We start from the raw sequence: 13,048 nt of genomic DNA, 5'->3' as shown, positions 1-13,048 counted from the left end.
CTCTAATTAGTTGGGTTATGACCCTCTCTGTAACCTTCATCACCTGATCCAACAGCTTGATACCTCTGTAATTATTTATAATTATTAATATATATATATATATATATATATATATATATATATATATATATATGCTGAGACCCCCTTCGGTCATGACTGATAATGGGATTGCACCTACAAAGTTATCCTCCCAGGCACAAGTCCAGGCAAGGCTGTTTATGGAAGACTAGCAGTTGCCCATGCATACCGGCTTCTCCTCTCCACACCACAAGCATTATCTAAGGGAAAAGGCAAAGGCCGATATAGCCAGGCACCTGTGACGTCACAACTCATTTCTACAGCTGAGTGAACTGGAGCAATGTGAAATAAAGTGTCTTGCTCAAGAACACAACATGCAGCCCGGTCCGGGATTCAAACTCACAACCTCACGATCGTAAGCTCGACGCTCTAACCACTGAGCCATGCACCTTCACACACACATACACATATATATGTGTATGTATGTAGTTATGTATGTGTGTGTGTAATGAAAATGAGCTCAGTAAAACAACTCAGAGTAGCATGTACCATGGATATGTATTTAAGCAATGAAGATGAATAAAGCTACGTTAAATAATGTAGATGATAACTTCTTGATTTATTGAAATTTTCTCAACTTCTGAAGAGAGTTGATCGATTGTCTTTTCATTTTATTTATGCAAATTAAATCATTTTCATTTCATTTATGTCAGAACAGGATGAATGTCCTGTCAGCCACGCCAAATTATCAGCATTCAAACAGAATACTATGTGTGACTTTTACCTGAGAATTTACCTTAAGAATGTAAAAATATAAAACAAAGCTATGTAGGCCTAAAGGCTGACTTATGAGCAAATCGACTTACAACCAATCGGTCCAAACCAATTGTGGTCATAAGTCAACAACAGTCTGTATAAAAAAAAAACATTGATAGGCAATATCACTACAACTTTATCTCTTCTTACTACTCTTAATAGAGTATGATTATCATACAATTTATCTCACCCAGCTTACTGACTTGGAATACCTTTGTTGCTAAGGAAGAACTAGTTCACTCATTTATGTGAACCTTTCTTGAATGCTTGATACTTGATCAGGAATTTCATTAGAGGAATTGTGTCACTAATTGAAGAAAAGAGTAACTGCAACTTTGAGAGATTATTTTTGTTGATGTTTGATGCCATTTGCCTTTAAGTAAATGCTAAGACATATCAAATATGTAGTAAGTATAAAATAGCAGCCAAACTGTCACCAAATGTTATGTCTACCATCTTGAAAAAAAAATGGACACATTGTAGACATGGGGTTGTGGAGTTAAGAAGCTTGTGGCTTTGAATTCAGTTCTACTGTACAGTACTTAGGATAAATGACTTTTACTATAACCTTGTACTAATCAAAGCTTTGTGAGTGGATTTGGAACAAGGAAGGTGAAAGAGGCCTCTCATGTGAGTGTGTGTGTGTGTGCTTGTATGTATGCATGCATATGTGTGGGCTTACTTTTGTTCCTATACATATTTATATATGTGTGTGTGTATAAACACACACATACACATACATATATATATGTATGTACATATATATAGAGAGAGATTTATAGATAGATACATACATACATACACACATGCACATACATATATATATGTATGTACATATATATAGAGAGAGATTTATAGATAGATACATACATACATACATACACACACATGCACATACATATGTACATACATTTATACTTACATATGTGTTTGCATATATGTATATGTGTGCATGGGTGAATGACTGTATGCATGTGTGTATTTGCATATGTGTGAATTGATGCAAAAGTATGTGCATTTGTGTCACCTTGTCTTGATAGCACATCATCATCATCATCATAATCACCATCATCTTTTAATGTTCATTGTCATTCCTGGCATGGGTTAAACGGTTTGACCAGGGCTGGTAAGCTGGAAGGCTGCACCGAACTCCAGTCTGATTTGACATGGTTTTCTATGGCTGGATGAGTGTAATGGTGCTTTTATGTGCGACCAGCATGAGTGCCATTTGCATGACACCAGTATCTGCCATGACTGCAGTTTTGCTCAGTGATGGATCTTCTCAAGTGCAACGTAATGCCAAAGGTCTCAGTCATTGCCTCTGTGAAGCCCAACACTTAAAAGGAACTCGGCCACTTTGCCTCTGTGAGGCCCAACACTCAAAAGGAACTCAGCTACTTTGCCTCCATGAGGCCCAATGTTCAAAAGGAACTCGGCCACTTTTGCTTCCATGAGACCCAGTGCTTGAAAGGAACAAAGCCACTTTGTGTCCGTGCGGTCCAATGCTCCAATGGTGCTCTTTACATACCACTGGCGTGGGTGCCAGTTATATGACACCAACATCTGCCATGACTACGATTTCACTCGACTTGACAGGTCATCTCAACTACAGCATATCGCCAAAGGTCCCAGTCACTAGTCATTGCCTCTGTGAAGCTCAAAAGTTCAAAGATCCTGCTTCACCTGTTCGTCCTTAGAGATTGGCACTTCTTTACACAATTGTCCTCGTCCATATGCATCACATGACCATACCAGTGCAGTTGTCTCTCTTGCACACCACATCTGATGCCTCTTATGCCTAACTTTTCTCTCAAGATGCTTACACTCTATCGAACATGCACATTGACATTGCACATCCAGTGAAGCATACTGGCTTCATTTCTTTCAAGCCTACGCATGTCCTCAGCTATCATAGCCCATGTAGCATACCTGTTCACACACAGGGCATCATACAATCTGCCTTTCACTGTAAGAGAGAGGCTCTTTGTTGCCAGTAGATATAGGAGGTCACTGGACTTTGCTTAATCTATCTTATTCTCACAGTTATGCCCTCGAAGCACCCCACTCCACTACTAACTTAGTCACCTAGATAACAGAAGCTATCTACTACCTCTAGCTTGCCCCCCTGACAGTTGAGGAAGTCTATTTTCTGCACATTTTCAGCATTTATTGTACCTGTGTATCTTCCGCATACAAAAGCTAGTTTCCCTGTTAACCTTCCTCTGAAGGTGGTGGTGGTGGCAGCGGTGGTAGCGGTGGTTGTGGTGTTGATGGCAATTACAGCAGCTACAAATTCTGAAATTGTCCAAGATCATCAGCATAAGTTAACAGTTTGAAAGCAATAATCAAGAACAATATGGATTCATAAAGTTATGTTATGCACAATATAAGGTGCAGAGTAAGACCAAAAGTACTTAATCCTTTTGTTACTAAATTTCTGTTGAAATATGTTGTTTTTTTTTATGAAGAATTTAGCAAATTAATTTGGACATTAAGTTAGTCTTTAGAACAAAACTTAATGTGAAATTTTGATGAAAAGTTTTAATTTAGATCACTTTAAAACAGGAAGCTTGTATCATAGAACCAGGTGCAGCCTCAGCAGTTTGGCATCAAAAGGGTTAACAAAAGAATATTATTATATTGCCAAAGTCACAGATAATTAACCCTTTGCCATTCAGATTACTCTGTCAAGTGTAATACATATTAATTTTCATTGTTAAGAATAAATCATGCATTATCTTGTAGCTTCAAGATTTCGATGATGTAATTATTTATTTTAAGAATGACATCATCAAGTAGGTGTGAAAGGCTGAATCTGTCCAGTTTAAAAATAAAACAGAGGTAAACTATTTTGGCTTGAATTCGCCAATTTAAATGCTAAAGAGTTAACAACCATCCACTTATCTTTGGACATGAAATAGACATGCTATCCTAGTGTCAGATGGGAAGAGAAGTGATCAAACTCAGCATGATGGAAAATAATTTTGCATGAACTTTAGACTATGTACACTGGAAAAATAATAGTTACTTAAAATGCCCATTAAGATGTCTTGCAGATTAATAGACAACTAGGACATCTGATGCATTATCTGTATGAAATATAATCAATGAAATACTCATTGCTCACAAGAAGTAAGTGGTAGATTCTGTTATCTATATGACCTAAATTCTCACTTGAGGTTGTTGTAATAAAAGTATTGTGGGTACAGGCATGACTGTGTCATTAAGAATTTCACTTTACAGTTATGTGATTCCAATCAAAACCCCACATTAGCCCAAATACTGTAAATTAAATGGGGTAGATGAAATCTGTGTCACAAGGATTATATAAGATGAATACTATTTTCTCACCAACAGTATCAAAGGCTCAGTAAAAGTCTTGGCTTGCTGCCCTACTTCTTCTCATGAAAAATATGGTGAAAGAAGTTCAGAGATCGGTTAACAACAAAAGGTTTCTATATGCAACAAGCAGGCTGTATGAAGCATGCTTAAGGGGTTAGATGCTACATGAAGACGAGATATCAGCAACAGACGCAGATGATCAGCATAGGTTGGGCAGAAATGAGGAAAATATATGAGGTCCATATAATGGTAAGCTATGTAAAAACTAACACTTCTTTCCTCCAAGTTTATATTCGAAACTGAATATAAGGATTCTTGTTCATCTGAACCACCATGGACCGACAGGTACGAAGAAATTTTCTTTGTCCTGTCAAAAAAATGATAAATCATCTGCCTTTGACCTACGACCTCAGCCATGTCAGGCGAAGTTCAAATGGACAGGAGCTGACCTATTTAGACACAATCTCTCCTGCAGTATGTCTATCCTTCTAGCTGCCACAGCTGTTATAAATACTATGGTCAGCAAAGGGACAGGCAGTCAGAAGACAGGCAGTCAAGACTAGAGATAGCCTACTACTTTCTCAGATGAACGACACACACACAGACACAAAGCATATTCAGTTTTAACACATCACATCCACAGATGTACCCTGTTTTTATTCCTCTCAACTCGTAGCAGTTGACAACAAATTCATGTAGTAAAGAATCATGTATACCAACAGCAAGTCCAGTAAATAAATTATTTAAACTATAAATCAATGTCATTCACTTAATTACTTCGAATGCATCCACATGCCTATCGCAACTGTTTACCTCAACACTTTCTGATACACCTTTAACTGTTCACCTCAACACTTTCTGATACACCTTTAACCACTACAAAACTACTGTGGAGGTGTGTGGTTTAATGGTCAGGATGCTGCACTCGAGATTCTAAGATAATAGTTTCCACTGCTGGACAGGGCAATGTGCTGTGTTCTTTAGTAAAACAATTCCTTTCATATCGTTCTAGTCCATTTAGCTAGCATGAGTAATCTTGCAGGGAATATATACTGCAGAATCTTGCAAACCAGCCTTATGAGCCTATGGCTGCGGAAGGACTTTTGATTCTTTTGCTTTTCTTTTTTGATATGACAAATATTATAGAGAGAGTCAGGGAGGAAGAGAGACCATGTAAAAGAAAAACAAGAGGGTATCATAGATAGGAGGAGACAAAACATGATTGGTGTGTGGGTACCCCTTATCTTTCCATAGTTTTGAATTCAGTTCCATTTTCACATCACACACACATGAGCTATGAGAATGAGTTGTTATTACAGATATTTGCCATGTAGGGGAGGTAACTGTGATCAGATACGAGCATGGTAATGAACGTGTAGAGAGGTACTTCAAAGGGAAGACATACATGATATTAGATTGAAGATCTGGGAATAAGTGTAGAGGAAAAAGAAAAAGGAGTGAAAGGGTGGCAAATAAAAAAAAATTGATTGCTTTTCATCTTTTCAGGGTAGATATAATAAGTACCAATTGAGCACTGGAATTGATATAGTTGACTAACCTACTCCTCAGACCTTATACCTATAGTGACTGGATTATTATTATTATTATTATTATTATTATTATTATTATTATTATTATTATTAGTCCAACCCATGCTAGCATGGAGAACGGACGTTAAACGACGATGATGATGATTATTATTATTATTGAGTGAGAGCCTGGTACTGCATCAGAGCATTTATTATTATTATTATTATTGAGTGAGAGAGCAGTTCATGCCATCAAAGTGACACTGGGGTAAAATATACGAAGCCCAATATACCCATCATGACTACCCGTCTGATAAAGGTACACCAGGCACATGCATCACAACCATATGTGCGCGACATGGTGATCTCATATCAAGATAAACAGCACATGACCTTGCGGGTGGGGCCCAGTTAGAATTTTCTTCAGGTTGAGTAGCCCATCCCGCTCAAACGGTCCCTGAATAAGGGTTGTTTAAGGATGTTGAAAGAACCACCCATGTTTCCAGAGATGAACTATTCAAACCCCAAAGAATCCCTCTCAACACATGGCTATGATGCTCCCCCACTACTTCTGCTCGTGATCAGAGATGCACATATCGTCAGCCACTAAGGGACATGCTCAACTGGTTAAGGTCAAACAACTGACAAGCAAATCTGTGGTATTGAGCAGAATATTTGCTGTAGCCCATCTTTTATACCAAGACAAAACAATGTACATGATAACACTTCCAATCAGTTAAGATCAGAAGCCATGAGAGCCACTGCCTGGTACTGCATCAGGGCATTTATTATTATTATTATTATTATTATATTATTATTATTATTATTATATTATTATTATTATTTATATACACACAACATATTAGACTGTTGGAAAAAAAAAAAAAAAATTCCTAACATTAGGCAAGTAACTTTAGATGCCAAGAACCCTCCTAAGTATCCTAGCTGCCCCTAATAACTCTGTTTCCTGGAACTGTACTAAACTGGGTTTTGTACCTATTTCCTCTATCCATCTGTTCAAATCTATAGGGATAGTCCCTAATGCACCTGTAACTACTGAGATACATTTTATCCACAATTTCCATAGTCTCTGCTAGGTCCTATTTTCTATTTTCTATACCTCTCATATTGATTTTTTCATCATTTGGGGCTGTAAAGTCAATTATCTGGCATTTTCTATTCTCTTTATCTACTACTACTACTAAATCAGGCTTCTACTACTCTGTCAGCCTGAATGTTAAAGTCTCACGACATCCTATATTTCTTACTTTCTAGTACTTTACTAAGTTCATATTCATACCATTTATCTGTATGGTCAAATCCTAGCTTTCTACATAACACCCAGTGGATGACTCTTCCTGGATTGTCATGTCTTTTCTTGTATTTTTTCTGCGCCAGCATGCTACATTCACTTACTATATGAGTAACACTTTCCTCTTTTGATTTGCATAACCTACATTGGGAATCTACTTGGTTTTTGTCTATCCTGGCTTTTATCCAATTAATCCTTAATGCTTGATTTGTGCTGCTACTAATAAACTTTCTGTCTCTCTTTTCAGCCTTCCTTTCTGCAACCATAACCATGTCTCACTACTACTATTTGAGTTTCTACTGTGCAAAGCTTTCTTCTGCCCATCAGATAACTTTTGTTCTTTTTCTGATTTTTAACTTTGTTAGATTTTTTTGATTTCTCTATGTCTTGTTGTGACTTTAGCAGCTCTTTCTTCACTATTACCTACACAGGAGTCTATATCAACTCTAGCTAACTCCACACAACTTTCTACTGATATTAATCTTCTTCCATTTTCCTTTCTAGGTAAGTATAATCTTGCTATTCCAGCTTTTGGATGGAGTCCTCCATTCATATTGAATTCCTTCCTAGTTCTGTCTTGCTTTGCAAGTAATGTTACTGCCCAAGTATTTACAGCCTTCACTACATTGAGACCATTTAGCATTGACTTCATTAGCTTCCCTTCTGATGTACTCCTTCTCAGTTTTCGTTTTCATTTCTACAGTTAGTTCTCTGTCAGATTCTAATACTCTTAGATACTTATAACTCTCTCCTTCTTTCAGTGATTTTAATGTCTGGCCATCTGCTAATTGGATGCCTTTGCTGCAGACTACTTATCTCCTTCTCGTGACTAATATTGCACACTTATTTATGCCAAATTCCATGCCTATATCTTTGCTGAAGAGTCTTACAGTCTGTATTAAAGATTTTTCATCTTTACTTAAAAAGTTTCAGATCATCCATGTAAAGCAAATGGTTAATTTTTCTCTTACTATTACTGAACTGATACCCTGCCTTTGCCTTCCTTAATACTGAACTGAGGGGGATCAAACATAAGACAAATATTAAAGGGGATGACAAGTCTCCTTGGCAAATTCCTCTCTTGATATTAACCTTCCCTAAGACCATGTCAACTGAGTAGAGATCTACTTTCCATTACTTCATGCTACAACTAATTAATTCTATTATGTTGTCTGCTATACTGAATATAGCAGACAATGTATGTTGGTACCTTTTAATGTTGGCTATCTTTTTCTTACTCCTTTACTCATTTCCTGCAGCTCATCTAAAATCTTCTGATCTTCCTCAATTAAATCCCTTAAATCGCTGGTGCCAGTAGTCCCTTCATTATTGGTAGTGCAATTATTACGTTTTTCTTTAGGGTCTTCTTTGGTTTGACCTGTATCTCTTATGTTGTTGTTGTTTGTCTTTCCTACTGCTTGGTCTTTCTGTCCAATTCTGTCATCCACTTTCTTCTCCTAATAGCATTAGCTTGATCTACTAGGCTCTGCTCAGTCACTTTAAACATACCCTTCTCTACCCAAAATGTTAGTAGGCACAGGAGTGGCTGTGTGGTAAGTAGCTTGCTTACCAAACACATGGTTCCGGGTTCATTCCCACTGTGTGGCACCTTGGGCAAGTGTCTTCTACTATAGCCTCGGGCCAACCAAAGCCTTGTGAGTGGATTTGGTAGACAGAAACTGAAAGAAGCCTGTTGTATATATGTATGCATATATATATATATAATATATATATATATATATATATATATATATATATATATATATATATATATATATATATATATATATATATATATATATATATATGACTGGTGATACAGTATGGGCAGATTTTCAAAATCCAATGAATCTTTATACACTTTTTGAAAGAGATATGACAAACCTATTATAATGGGAAATACTACATGTGTTTTTCATATTTTTTTATGTTGTGATGTAATTCTTTGGACTAACAATGTTTGCAGCTGAAGAGAGCTTTAAATCATCTTTTATATCAATAATACACTGATGTAATAATGGATTGTTTATAAAGCTTGAAACACGTGTACTGCGATATCCTTTGTGTTCTGTTTTTATTTTTATTTGATATATATATGTGTGTGTGTGTGTGTGTGTGTGTGTGTGTGTGTGTTTGTTTGTCTGTGTTTGTCCCCCCAACATCACTTGACAACTAATGGTGGTATGTTTATGTTCCCGTAACTTAGCGGTTTGGCAAAAGAGACCGATAGAGTAAGTACTAAGCTTCCAAAAAATAAGTCCTGGAGTCGATTTGCTCAACTAAAAGGCGGTGCTCCAGCGTGGCCGCAGTCAAATGACTGAAACGAGTAAAAGAGTATCTGTTTTCTATAACAACTTCTTGTAGGTTCACTTTCTAAGTAACACTACATCACTATCCTGTTTTTTTTTCGCTGGTCCACTTCCTCTTCCTGACTCTATTATCTGCTGATGATGTCTTAGGATAACAGCTGTGGTCAGTCTGCATCTTTACTGAACCATTGTTGAGTGAGAGGCCTTCCCTTAAAAGTTTAACTTCATTTTCACTGTTACAATCAGAGTTTCTATGCAAACTTTTGTCTCTCATAAACTGAGATAAGGTAATGTCTGTCACTATCATCATCACTGTTATTATTATTATTCAACATCTGATAGTAACTTTTTATTGCATCACTTGCTGCACTTTCATGCTGATAGGGTATGTGCTTCACATTTTTTTCTTTTTTTTTACCCTTGGGGTATATTGTATTGCATCAGTATATTTTGTTATGGAGATTGGCTTGAGGCTTCTGTTGTATTAGTTTTTGTATTGTGTGTTGTTTGTGTAGTGCAGGTTGTGTTCTTCTGTTTGGTATCGAACATCTATGGCATATGTTGTGGGGTTTGTTAATTTTATTAGGTATTTACTGTATGAGTTTATTCCCATATGTTTTTGGAGGAGTGTTGCATAGTAGTGTGTGTAAATCATAAAGCAACCATTTCATTGTATTCATGGTTATCTGTACACTCCTTTTTGTTATGGAGCCATCTTTACAGCATTTATGTTTTGACAGAACACCGACCGTGGACATGTGTTAATATTTCTTTTGTTTTTATAATTATTATTGATGTATAATGAGAGACTGAGAAGAAACAGCAATGTTCATATATATATAGAAGATCTGTATAGATATGGATGCATATGGGATTAAAATTTTACTCACATCCATTCATACTGGTTTCTTTAATTTTCATCCATTCAGTCATGATTTGATTTTTTTAGATCATGTAGTTCTGTTGGGTCAATTCCTGTGTGACTTTCTTCATCTATTTGATTTTAATCTGCCTTAGTGTTTAAGGTTGGTTCAGAGAATATTTCACTTTGATTATCAGTTACATTAACTCTTTCAATCATTATTGCATTTTCATCAAACCTGGGTTGGTCTATAATTATTTCCTCTGTAGTATCTTCTTTAGCTGCAACTTCATTCCTTTTATCCCTTAGTGATTGTTTAATTTGGTCAATCTCTAATTCAGTTACTCTTTTACTCTTTTACTTGTTTCAGTCATTTGACTGCAGCCATGCTGGAGCACTGCATTTAGTCGAGCAACTCAACCCCTGGACTTGTATTATTCTGGTATTGGGTTGTTAGTGCCTAATGTCAAAGAATATATATATATATATATAATATTTTTTTTTTTCCTTCCTTTTATTTGTTTCAGTCATTTGACTGCAGTCATGCTGGAGTACCACCTTTAGTTGAACAGATCGACCCCAGGACTTATTCTTTGTAAGCCCTGTACTTATTCTACTGGTCTCTTTTGCCGAACCGCTAAGTGACGGGGACATAAACACACCAGCATCAGTTGTCAAGCAATGCTAGGGGGACAAACACACATGCACATATATATATATATATGCATATATGCGACAGGCTTCTTTCAGTTACCGTCACAAGGCTTTGGTTGGCCCGAGGCTATAGCAGAAGACACTTGCCCAAGATGCCACGCAGTGGGACTGAACCCGGAACCATGTGGTTGGTAAGCAAGCTACTTACCACACAGCCACTCCTGCGCCTAGTTAGTAATTTCTTTTTCAGTTAGTAATTTCTTTTTCATAATGTTTCTTACTGTCTATGTAGGGTCTTCAAGGTGTTTCTGTCTCCAGTTTAAGTAGGTTTGTACAGTATTAAACTTATTGCGGGGAAATACATAGCATGAAAGAAGGCCTTAAGAACTTCTTTATGATCTCCCCTAGACCATTTTTCATTCTTTTTCTTTTGGTTATTTGATGACGAGCATGGATGGTCTTCTATTTGAATATTCTGGTTGTGGGGCACTTCTCAGCTCTTGTGTTTCAGGAAGATTTGAACCAGGAGCTGATTTTTCGTACTCAATCTGGTTCATCAATCATGTACGTGGTCCTTGGGTGGATCCAGTTTGTATTTTGCTTTATCTCAGTGAGGCATGACAAGCTTGAAAGTTGACATTAGGGGACAGATCAACATTGCCTTTGAGTTCTCTGAATGAAAATATTGCTCGGCTATTATTATTATTATTATTATTATTATTATTATTATTATTATTACTACTACTATTAAGATTATTGTTATTAAAGTATGTATATAACTGGTATATATACTAGTATATATATATATAATAGTTATATACGTGCTTACAGAATTTGTATGTGGGCGTATGCAGGTGTATGCATGTGTGTGTGCGTGTGTGTGTTTATTTAAGAAAGATGTATACATCTGCAAATTACAGAAAGTGGAAGAGGGAGACAGAAAGACCACAGTATAGGAAATGTAAGATTATCTAAGATTTTCTGAAGTTAAGCAGTCATATAAAAGCTAATCTTATACATATCTACATTCAAGATTGTGAAATATGAAATATAATACCAAGACCTAGAAATGAGTAATGGAATATTTAAATCGTATCTTTTCCAACTACTAATAAAATATGAGTGGAAAGGAAGGGCAGACATATAAAGGGAAAGAAAGAGAAAGAGTGAAAAAGAGGGAAGAAAGAAACAGTTTGTTTAGAGGCAAGAAGTGTTTTGATTTTAAATGTAAATTACTAAAAACAACTACACACACACACACACGCGCATACACACACACACATACACACACACACACACACATGCAGACACACATACACAAACAAATATACTTACATATATATGCGTGTATGTATGTATGTATGTATGTGTGTGTGTGTGTGTGTGTGTGTGTGTGTGTGTGTGTATGATAAACTTCTGTAAGTTTTACAGGTTCTTGTAGCTCTGGTGATGGATTGGATCTGTAGTTTTCGAACCAGCTTTCTCCTTTCTGGTTTTGAGAAGCTTAATTTCTCAACATTGGTATTTAGGCAGTGTGTTACATATCCCATTGTCCCAGTAATTACAGGTATAAACCTAAACTTGTATGTATGTATGTATGTATGTATGTATGTATGTAGTATGTATGTATGTATGTATGTATGTATGTATGTATGTATGTATGTATGCATGTATGTGAATGATTAATGCCAAAGATTTATATTTCCATCAATTTATATTAACTGGTTTAAAGCGCAGAATGTTAAAATAAAAGGTAAAGAAAGCATAAATATACTATTAATAAATAACTGCAATATTCGAGGATTTGAAGTCAACAAATATGGGAGACAACTCTCAGTGTTTTGTTCTCAGTAATTTACAATAGAAAAGTTATCTACGTCGTGAATCGTTCATAAATCCATATAAAAGGATCGCGAACGATATTTGGGCATCCTTGCATCTTGTTTGATAAACACGAATGTCTAAAGATGTTCTCCCGATTGCTCTCCTACTTTTAAGGATCCCACTAAACCAAAAAGTATTATATTTTTGCCTGAAGTATTGCATGTAAAGATGTAACTTATTCTTAGGCATCCTGAAATTAATACATCAAATACATAGATATACACACACGCATGCACACGCACGCACACACACACCTCTTTGCAAAATATCATAAAATTATACATCAGTTTCTTCAATAGATTTACAATAACCAATCGTGTAT

Source organism: Octopus sinensis, linkage group LG3, assembly GCF_006345805.1.
Source record: "Octopus sinensis linkage group LG3, ASM634580v1, whole genome shotgun sequence".
NCBI classification, from domain to species: Eukaryota; Metazoa; Mollusca; class Cephalopoda; order Octopoda; family Octopodidae; genus Octopus; species Octopus sinensis.
This window is presented reverse-complemented; position numbering follows the sequence as displayed.